The 11,938-nt window shown below is 36.9% G+C and overlaps 1 long non-coding RNA gene across 30 annotated transcripts; it reads right to left on the bottom strand.

Annotated features, from left to right (window-relative positions):
- Positions 1-3,957: 3,957 nt before the first annotated feature.
- LOC127703241 (uncharacterized) lies at positions 3,958-10,143 on the bottom strand. Of its 30 annotated transcripts, none has more exons than XR_007982861.1 (6): positions 8,584-9,836; positions 7,083-7,671; positions 6,912-6,968; positions 6,646-6,721; positions 4,819-6,303; positions 3,958-4,200 (listed from the first exon to the last, which is right to left on the bottom strand). It is a non-coding gene; the product is annotated as an uncharacterized LOC127703241 (long non-coding RNA). The 30 variants fall into 30 exon arrangements; XR_007982842.1 differs by lacking the exon at positions 3,958-4,200 and adding an exon at positions 9,845-10,143 and having other exon boundaries at positions 4,331-6,303; positions 8,584-9,806; XR_007982845.1 differs by lacking the exon at positions 3,958-4,200 and adding an exon at positions 4,331-4,628 and having other exon boundaries at positions 4,667-6,303.
- Positions 10,144-11,938: the final 1,795 nt, after the last annotated feature.

The raw sequence follows: 11,938 nt of genomic DNA, 5'->3' as shown, positions 1-11,938 counted from the left end.
ATGCAACATAAAGGGCATATATTAGTATGAAAGTCAAGTAAAATGAAAATTTTCAATACAACTGCATAAAATGATATGAAAATACACATGATAAAACAAAATAAACAGCGGTATAATACTGTTACTTTAATTATTCACCCCTTATTTTATTGATTTTGTATTTACATTATATCATGGATTAAATTAATTCGTTCAGTGTATGTTCACTTGTGTTAATATGTCTTTTGATTGAGTTAAGCCATTTCAATTGATATTTTATAGTGTGTCTTTCTATGTTGTGATGGTACACTATTGTTTCAGATAAGGGTGAAGGTTGGTACCTATTAAAACGTTTAAACCGACTGCAATTGTTTGCACCTGTCCTAAGTGAGGAATCTGATGTTCAGTAGTTGTCATTTGTTCATATGGTTCATAAGTGTTTCTCGTTTTTAGCTCACCTGGCCCAAAGAGCCATGTGAGCTTTTCTCATCACTTGGCGTTCGTCATCTGTCGTCATTAACTGTTACAAAAATCTTCTTCTCTGAAACTACTGGGCCAAATTTAACTAAACATGGCCACAATCATCAATGGGGTATCTAGTTTTGAAAATATGTCCGGTGACCCGGCCAACCAACCAAGATGGCTGCCATGGCTAAAAATAGAACATAGGGGTAAAATGTAGATTTTGGCTTTTATATCTCTAAAACCAGAGCATTTAGAGCAAATCTGACATAGGTAAAATTGTTTATCAGGTCAAGATCTATCTGCCCTGAATTTTTCAGATGAATCGGACAACCTGTTGTTGGGTTCACTTGGGTAATTTTAGTCGTAAGTTTTTTTGTGAATCGACTCCAGACTTTCAAGAACAATTCCGATACTGATTTATAATGATTTCAATAATCTGAGACACTAATTTCATCTCAAACGAGAAGGACAAATGTATAGAAATGAAATCAGTTACAGATATCTATATTTCCAGTTACCTATATCAACGGCAATTTATTTTTTTCAGTTACCCATATCACGTTTTTTGGACGACCGATTTCTCCTTTTAGCGGTTAAACTATGAAAAATCCCATAGTATTTCAGTTTCAAATTTAGGAAATTAGTCTTATCAGACACAAAATACCGAAGAATAGAACATAGTTATTTCACAATCTACAAAAGAAATATTGACTAGAAAGTCGTCCACCATCTTTGGATATACGTAACTGCAGTTACGGAGATCACATTTACCCCAGTGGGGTTGCTGCCCCTGAATTGGTAATTTTAAGGAAATTTTGCCGTTTTTGGTTATTATCTTGAATTTTATTATAGATAGAGATAAACTGTAGACAGCAATAATGTTCATCAAAATAAGATCTACAAATAAGTCAACGTGACCAAAATGGTCTGTTGACCCCTTAAGGAGTTTTTGCCCTTTATAGTCAATTTTTAACATTTTTTCGTAAATTTTTGTAATCTTTTACAAAAATCTTCTCCTCTGAAACTACTTAGACAAATTTAACCAAACTTGTCCACAATCATCATTAGGGTATATGGTTTTAGAAATGTGTCCGATGACCCCACCCGTGAACCAAGATGGTCTGACATGGCGAAAAATAGTACATAAGGTAACATACAGTTTTTGGCTCATATCTCTGAAACCAAAGCATTTAGAGCAAATCTGACAAAGGGGTAAAATTGTTCATTAGGTCAAAATCTATCTGCTCTGAAATTTTCAGCCCAATCTGGCAACCTGTTGTTGGGTTGCTGCCCCTGAATTGGTAATTTTAAGAAAATTTTGCAGCTTTTGGTTATCTTCAGTATTATTATAGATAGAGATAAACTGTAAACAGCAATAATGTACAGCAAAGTTGACCTACAAATAAGACAACATGACCAAAATGGTCAATTGACCCCTTAAGGAGTTATTGCCCTTTATAGTCAATTTTTATAAATTTTTACAACTTCTGGGCCAAGTTCATTATAGATAGAGATAATTGTAAGCAGCAAGAATGTTCAGTTGAGTAAGATCTACAAACACATCACCATCACCAAAACTCAATTTTGTCATGAATCCATCTGTGTCCTTTGCTTAATATGCACATAGACCAAGGTGAGCGACACAGACTCTTTAGAGCCTCTAGTTTATCATCTTCGCTAGCCAAGGGTTACGATCCACTTCCCTCCTCTCCACCCTTGGCGGATTGAGATAGAATTTCGGAGACACAAGGTCATGATTTTCATTGGTTGCAGTCGAAACTCCCTGCATCCAATCAAAAAGCGCCTATAACATGATCATGTGTAAATGTAGAAAGTGTATGTAAACAATTGCCACATGCTTATTGTGCAACAAGTCTTTACATCCCTAAACATACGACTATATTTAGTGACAATTTGAATGTTTTTAATCAACTAATAGAAGTTCCTGTGTATGAATGTCAACGTATATTTTCGTTTCCTGCTTTACCAAGTGTGTAGAATCTAGACGCTACCGTGTTTTTCCTCCAAATTGAAGAGTTCGAGTGCTACCATTGGTCAAGAATAATGTGTTCGGAATGGACGTGACTTTAATCTACCGATAGATGGCACCATATTGTTATCACAAATGTTGGCTTAATCTGCCAAGGGTGGAGAGGAGGGAAGTGGATCGTAACCCTTGGCTAGCGAAGATGCTAGTTTATATAGATTAGAACGTTGGTTTTCTGGTTTGAATTGTTTTACACTAGTCATTTTTGTGGCCCTTTATAGCTTGCTGTTCGGTGTGAGCTAAGGCTCTGTGTTGAAGACTGTACTTTGACCTATAGTGGTTTACTTTTATGAATTGTGACCTGGATGGAGAGTTGTCTCATTGGCACTTTATTTACTACGTATTTCATGTAAAATTAAACAAGTGAAACTGCTATTAGTCATGTATCAAACTTCTGCACCTTTCATGTCCTGGAAATGACATTAATAATTTTTTTCTATAAAGGTTGATATTTCAATAAATATATTTTCTGTAAAAAATGTATCATTTTGTGTTAAATTAAGACAGAATAAAGATCCAGAAATAAACAATTTGTATTACTTTCCAAACTATTTAGAACTACTTTGTTTATACTAATGTTGTCAACTTTTAACTGGTTAACTGTCAGAAGGACCCAATATGAAATACAAAAAATACTAACTGATTAGCAGATGTTTTGGCAATTTTAATAGATTTTATATAAATGTGAATTAAAAGTATTAATATTGTCTGGGGTAATTGATTTGACAGATCTATTGTCCAATATATTGATTGCTATTGTTAACCTTGTAAACCTAAATATATATATATATTTTTAACAGTTTTAAGCAGATTAAATTTTACCATTTACTACATTATTTCATTTATCATAACTTGGCCTCATCTTACTCAGTTGTCTGTTAACTTTTACAAAAAAATCGATTATCTAAAGTAAAAATTAAAAACTTCACTGGGAACGCTCAAAGAGCCTTATAATGCCAAAGGATAAACTTATCATATCACGATAATGTACAATTGTCCATTTTTTAATTTAAATTTGACAGATTAACAGGTTAACTGGTATCTATGTATATATATATATATATAGATACCAGTTAACCTGTTAAATCAAATTTTATCCTACTGTTCAGGCAAAACTGTTTGATTTGACATCACTACCTGTAGTTTATACTCTAATAGCTCACAGCCAGAACAACAAATCATAGTATTGATTTAAAATTTGGTTCAGTTGAAGATATCATGACAATATGCCAATTCTCTTGCATGCTTTCTATGTTTCTTGTTTTGGGCATATGTTGGATTTATAAAACCAAACTTCATTGTTTGACAATTGTACAATACTGTAGATTCATTTATTTTTGTAGAAAATAGGTATCTTCATGTATAATTAATTTGTAAACAAGCTGTAAGTGGCAATTATAATAAATATTCAATTTTTATTTTATTGTAGGTAGTGCAGCGGGTCTTCATTATATGACTGGTGCAAAACATGATGCAGTTTATGGTAAGCTTATAAACTATTTGTTTACTACTTAAACTAACATGATGTTCCTCTCCAAGAGTACAGAAGTATTGTATACTACAAAACTGTTTTCATGCCTGCTACTGAGATATTGTATACTACAAGACTGTTTCCACACCTGATACAGAGATATTGTATACTCATTTATCAATTGTACCATGCACTGCCATCTATAACATCATTTGTCAACTTTACCATCTACTGCCACCTGTAACATCATTCGTCATCTGTACCAACTACTGCCAACTACTGCCACCTGTAACATTGTTTGTCAACTGTATTATCTACTGCCACCTGTAACAACATTTGTCAACTGTACCATCTACTGCCACCTGTAACATCATTTGTCCTCTGTACCATCTACTGCCATCTGTAACATTGTTTTTCAACTGTACCATATACTGCCACCTGTAACATTATTAGTCAACTTTACCATCTACTGCCACCTGTAACATCATGTGTCAACTGTACCATCTACTGCTATCTGTAACATCATTTGTCCGGTTTACAATCTACTGCCACCTGTAACATCATTAGTCATCTGTACCATCTACTGCTACCTGTAACATCATTAGTCAACTGTACCATCTCCTGCTACCTGTAACATCATTTGTCATCTGTACCATCTACTGCCACCTGTAACATCATAAGTCAACTGTACCATCTCCTGCTACCTGTAACATCATTTGTCATCTGTACCATCTACTGCCACCTGTTACATCATTTGTCAACTCTACCATCTACTGTCATCTGTAACATCATTTGTCAACTGTACCATCTACTGCCATCTGTGACATCATTTGTCATCTGTACCATCTACTGCCACCTGTAACATCATTTGTCATCTGTACCATCTACTGCCACCTGTAACATCATTTGTCATCTGTACCTTCTTATGCCTCTGTAACATCATTCGTCATCTGTACCATCTATTGTCATCTGTAATATCATTTGTCATCTGTACCATCTACTGCCATCTGTAACATTGTTTGTCATCTGTACCATCTACTGCCACCTGTAACATCATTCGTCATCTGTACCATCTACTGCCACCTGTAACATAATTTGTCATCTGTACCATCTACTGCCACATGTAACATCATTTGTCAACTTTACAATCTACTGCCACCTGTAACATCATTTGTCAACTGTACCATCTATTGCCACCTGTAACATCATTTGTCAACTTTACCATCTACTGCCACCTGTAACATCATTTGTCAACTTTACCATCTACTGCCACCTGTAACATCATTTGTCATCTGTACCATCTACTGCCACCTGTAACATCATTTGTCATCTGTACCTTCTTATGCCTCTGTAACATCATTCGTCATCTGTACCATCTACTGTCATCTGTAATATCATTTGTCATCTGTACCATCTACTGCCACCTGTAACATCATTCGTCATCTGTAGCATCTACTGCCACCTGTAACATAATTTGTCATCTGTACCATCTACTGCCACCTGTAACATCATTTGTCAACTGTACCATCTACTGTCATCTGTACCATCTACTGCCATCTGTAACATCATAAGTCAACTGTACCATCTCCTGCCACCTGTAACATCATTTGTCAACTGTACCATCTACTGCCACCTGTAACATCATAAGTCAACTGTACCATCTCCTGCCACCTGTAACATCATTTGTCAACTGTACCATCTATTGCCACCTGTAACATCATTTGTCATCTGTACCATCTACTTCCATCAGTAACATTGTTTGTCAACTGTACCAACTACTGCCACCTGTAACATCATTTTTCAACTACCATCTACTGTCATCTGTAACAGCATTTGTCAACTGTACCATCTACTGCCATCTCTAAGGTCATTTGTAAAACATCATTTGTTAACTGTAACATCTACTGCCACCTGTAACATCATTTGTCAACTGTACTATCTACTGCCATCTGTAACATCATTTGTCAACTGTACCATCTACTACCACCTGTAACATCATTTGTCAACTGTACCAACTACTGCCACCTGTAACATCATTTTTCAACTACCATCTACTGTCATCTGTAACAGCATTTGTCAACTGTACCATCTACTGCCATCTCTAAGGTCATTTGTAAAACATCATTTGTTAACTGTAACATCTACTGCCACCTGTAACATCATTTGTCAACTGTACTATCTACTGCCATCTGTAACATCATTTGTCAACTGTACCATCTACTACCACCTGTAACATTGTTTGTCATCTGTACCACCTGCTGCCATCTGTAACATCATTTGTCATCTGTACCATCTACTGCCACCTGTAACATCATTTGTCATCTGTACCATCTTATGCCACCTGTGACATCATTCGTCATCTGTACCATCTACTGTCATCTGTAATATCATTTGTAATTTGTACCATCTACTGCCATCCGTAACATCATTTGTCATCTGTACCATCTACTGCCACCTGTAAAATCATTTGTCATCTGTACCATCTACTGCCACCTGTAACATCATTTGTCATCTGTACCACCTGCTGCCATCTGTAACATCATTTGTCATCTGTACCATCTACTGCCACCTGTAACCTCATTTGTCAACTGTACCATTTACTGCCATCTGTAACATCATTTGTCATCTGTACCATCTACTGATACCTGTAACATTGTTTGTCATCGGTTCCATCTTATGCCACCTGTAACATCATTCGTCATCTGTACCATCTACTACCATCTGTAATATCTTTTGTCATCTGTACCATCTACTGCCACCTGTTACATCATTCCTCATCTGTACCATCTCCTGCCACCTGTAACATCATTCCTCATCTGTACCATCTACTGCCACCTGTAACATCTTTCGTCAACTGTACCATCTCCTGCCACTTGTAACATCATTTGTCATCTGTATCATCTACTGCTACCTGTAACATCATTTGTCATCTGTACCATCTTATGCCACCTGTAACATCATTCCTCATCTGTACCATCTACTGCCATCTGTAACATCATTTGTCATCTGTACCATCTACTGCCACCTGCAACATCATTTGTCATCTGTACCATCTACTGCCACCTGTAACATCATTTGTCATCTGTACAACCTGCTGCCATCTGTAACATCATTTGTCACCTGTACCATCTTATGCCACCTGTAACATCATTCGTCATCTGTACCATCTACTGTCATCTGTAACATCATTTGTCAACTGTACCATCTACTGCCATCTGAAACATCATTTGTCATCTATACCATCTACTGCCACCTGTAACATCATTTGTCATCTGTACCATCTACTGATACCTGTAACATTGTTTGTCATCTGTACCATATTATGCCACCTGTAACATCATTCATCATCTGTACCATCTACTGTCATCCGTAATGTCATTTGTCATCTGTACCATCTACTGCCATCTGTAATATTGTTTGTCATCTGTACCATCTACTGCCACCTGTAACATAATTTGTCAACTGTACCATCTACTGCCACCTGTAACATCATTTGTCAACTGTACCATCTGCTGCCACCTGTAACATCATTTGTCAACTGTACCATCTCTTGCATCTTGTAACATCATTTGTCAACTGTACCATCTACTGCCACCTGTAACATCATTTGTCAACTGTACCATCTACTGTCATCTGGAACATCATTTGTTAACTGTACCATCTACTGCCACCTGTAACATTGTTTGTCAACTGTACCATCTACTGCCACCTGTAACATCATTAGTCAACTGTACCATCTACTGGCATCTGTAACATCACTTGTTAACTATACCATCTACTGCCACCTGTAACATTGTTTGTCATCTGTACCATCTACTGCCATCTGTAATATTGTTTGTCATCTGTACCATCTACTGCCACCTGTAACATAATTTGTCAACTGTACCATCTACTGCCACCTGTAACATCATTTGTCAACTGTACCATCTACTGCCACCTGTAACATCATTTGTCAACTGTACCATCTCTTGCATCTTGTAACATCATTTGTCAACTGTACCATCTACTGCCACCTGTAACATCATTTGTCAACTGTACCATCTACTGTCATCTGGAACATCATTTGTTAACTGTACCATCTACTGCCACCTGTAACATAATTTGTCAACTGTACCATCTACTGCCTCCTGTAACATCATTAGTCATCTGTACCATCTACCGCCACCTGTACCATCATTAGTCAACTGTACCATCTCCTGCCACCTGTAACATTATTTGTCAACTGTACCATCTACTGCCACCTGTAACATCATTCGTCATCTGTACCATCTACTGCATTCTATAACATCATTTGTCAACTGTACCATCTACTGCCACTTGTAACATAGTTTATAAACTGTAACATCTACTGCCACCTGTACCATAGTTTATAAACTGTACCATCTACTGCCATCTATAACATCATTTGTCAACTGTACCATTTACTGCCACCTGCAACATCATTAGTCAACTGTACCATCTACTGCCATCTATAACATCATTTGTCAACTGTACCATCTATTGCCACCTGTAACATCATATGTCAACTTTACCATCTACTGTCATCTGTAACATCATTTGTCAACTGTACCATCTACTGTCATCTGGAAAATCATTTGTCAACTGTACCAACTACTGCCACCTGTAACATCATTTGTCAACTGTACCATCTCCTGCCACCTGTAACATCATTTGTCAACTGTACTATCTATTGCCACCTGTAACAATGTTTGTCAACTGTACCATCTACTGCCATTTGTAACATCATTTATCAACTGTACCATCTCCTGCCACCTTTAACATCATTTGTCAACTGTCCCATCTACTGCCACCTGTAAAATTGTTTGTCAACTGTACCATCGACTGCCATCTGTAACAACATTTGTCAACTGTACCATCTCCTGCCACCTGTAACATCATTTGTCAACTGTACCATCTACTGCCATCTGTAACATCATTTGTCAACTGTACCATCTGCTGCCACCTGTAACATCATTAGCCATCTGTACCATCTACTGCCACCTGTAATATCATTAGTCAACTGTACCATCTACTGCTACCTGTAACATCATTAGTCAACTGTACCATCTACTGCCACCTGTAACATCATTTGTCAACTGTACCATCTACTGCCACCAGTAACATCATTTGTCAACTGTACCATCTACTGCCATCTGTAACGTCATTTGTCAACTCTACCATCTACTGCCACCTGTAACATCATTGGTCATCTGTACCATCTACTGCCACCTGTAACCATATTTATAAACTGTACCATCTACTACCATCTATAACATCAATTATCAACTGTACCATCTACTGCCACCTGTAACATAGTTTATAAACTGTACCATCTACTGCCATCTATAACATCATTTGACGACTGTACCATCTACTGCCACCTGTAACATAGTTTATAAACTGTACCATCTACTGCCATCTATAACATCATTTGACGACTGTACCATCTACTGCTACCTGTAACATCATTAGTCATCTGTACCATCTACTGTCAACTGTAACATCATTCGTCATCTGTACCATCTACTGCCACCTGTAACATCATTTGTCAACTGTACCATCCACTGTCATCTGTAACATCATTTGTCAACTGTACCATCTACTGCCACCTGTGACATTGTTTATAAACTTGAACATCTACTGCCACTGCCCACTGGTAACATAATTTGTCAACTATACCATCTACTGCCATCTGCAACATCATTTGTCAACTGTACATTCTACTGGCATCTGTAACATCACTTGTTAACTATACCATCTACTGCCACCTGTAACATTGTTTGTCAACTGTACCATCTTATGCCACCTGTAACATCATTTGTCAACTGTACCATCTACTGCCACCTGTAACATAATTTGTCAACTGTACCATCTTCTGCCACCTGTAACATTGTTTGTCAACTGTACCATCTACTGCCACCTGTAACATCATTTGTCATCTGTACCATCTACTGCTACCTGTAACATTGTTTGTCAACTGTGCCGTCTACTGCTACCTGTAACATCCTTGTTCAACTGTACCATAGTGTATAATTCTTGCTGTCATCTGTAACCATATAGCACGATAGGTGCAGCAGGACCTATTTACCCTATCGGAGCACCTATTCAATTCTCAGTCTTTAGTTTTCAATGTTGTGTTTTGTAGACTGCTGCTTGTCATGTTTTTTATGTTGTTGTTTTTTTTTTGTTGCTATTGCTTTGTTAGTTTAGATAGAATTTTCGTTTGGTTTCTTCTGCCTCTCAATTATTTGGATTTGTCTTGATTTACGAAAAATCTTGACAAATTTTATATTGCTGCATGATAAAAAAAAACTCAGCAAAGATACAATGCTTATGATAACAATATATTACTGAAGGGCATGCATGACTTATCATTTTTTTAGTTCTTAATAATGGTTTTGAAATTTCTTTAGACCAAAATATTAGTAATATCAACCTACCAGATGCTATGCGCATGTATATGTATGAAATGCATTATGGAAACTTAGAATGTTCTTCACTAGTAAATAATGTATATCAAAATGTAGGTACAAAATATTCTAAGTTCAATACCCTGATACCATATAAAAATAAGATATATTTTCTCTGCTATGAGTGCGTGAATGCACAGTTAGATAATTTTTTATTGCAAATGTTTTCCCACATTACAATTATATGGCTTTTGGTTGGAATGTTTTATTTGCTTGTGGGTGTTCAGAGATGATGACTGTGTGAAAGCTGTGTTACAAATATCACAATTATAGGGTTTTTCCTCTGGTGGATTTTCAGGAATGATGTATTTTGAAACATCTTTACACAAAACACATGCATATCTATTATGTTTCTTCATCTTACAATTTAAGCTTTCTTCTTCATTCTGGTATTCATCCGTTTACATATGCCTATGTTGTACAATAGATGTTAAGCTTTTCAATTCGCAGTTTATGCATATCTTTTCTACACTTTTGGCAAAGAAAAGCTGCTTACAAATTAGGCACAAATCATTACCATGATTTGGATATGTTATAAACATTTGCAATGCTGATCCTTCCATTGAACTCTGGGTTTTACCTTGAAAAGCAATAAAACGTATGTGCTCTTTCAAATTCAGTACCTTTTCAAGCAGCGTGAATAAAAAAAAAAATAAAAAAATTGGTCATCTGTATGACGTATGTCCTCGTTCACGAAATTCGGTGTTTCTTTTTGTGTAGTTTCCGTAATCATCTTCTGTTAACTCTGCCTGGTGATAAGCCATGCGTGAAACCTACTATCTGCAGGATGAAATTTTGCTGTCTGGATTTTGCTTCCCATAGACGATTGCCTACCATGGCTGACGAGCTCCATCTTCCCATCTTTTCTTTCTGGGTCTGCTCCCATAGCCTTTGATCTTCCCAGATCTAACTTCAAGGTAGTGGTACTATTTACCATAGTTTGGACAAGGTTGATGAGTGCAAGGGCGTGTCCACGCAACGATGGGCCTACACACTGCATCTCTAGGGTCCTTGTTGCTCTGAGATCCTCTACAATAATGCCTAGGATGCTAGATCCTAGTTACCATGTGCTGTCGCGGGGAAGCATTGTAGAAGTCTTGAATAGTGTAGAGGCTATGTACTGGCAGAAAGACTTACACACTCGGCTTTCTTTTCACCTACAAAGCAGGCTAGCTAGCGGTAATAAGGAACCTATGGCTATTACCACACTAGACGCTTACACAATCCTGTGGTACAAACCACCAGCAAACAAAAAAAAAGTTAATTATACTCTACATGTTTCTTTTCCTCTGTTGCATTGATGATTGGATTTCAAATTATTTTGTAAAATTCATTTTTCTTTTGCCCAGTCATGAGTAACTGTCCTTTCTTTAGCATGATTTAAGAGTCTCTTTCTCTCTTTTTCAATAGTTGTCCCATATCTTATATTGATCACAGAATGCTTGCCTCGGAGGCAAATGTCTGTCTCTGATTTGCATTTTATCTGAAATCGACATGTTTGTTACG

This window comes from Mytilus californianus, unplaced genomic scaffold (assembly GCF_021869535.1).
Source record: "Mytilus californianus isolate M0D057914Y unplaced genomic scaffold, xbMytCali1.0.p SCAF_5, whole genome shotgun sequence".
NCBI lineage: Eukaryota > Metazoa > Mollusca > Bivalvia > Mytilida > Mytilidae > Mytilus > Mytilus californianus.
The sequence above is the reverse complement of the archived record's forward strand: the minus strand, read 5'-3'. Positions and strand labels throughout refer to the sequence as shown.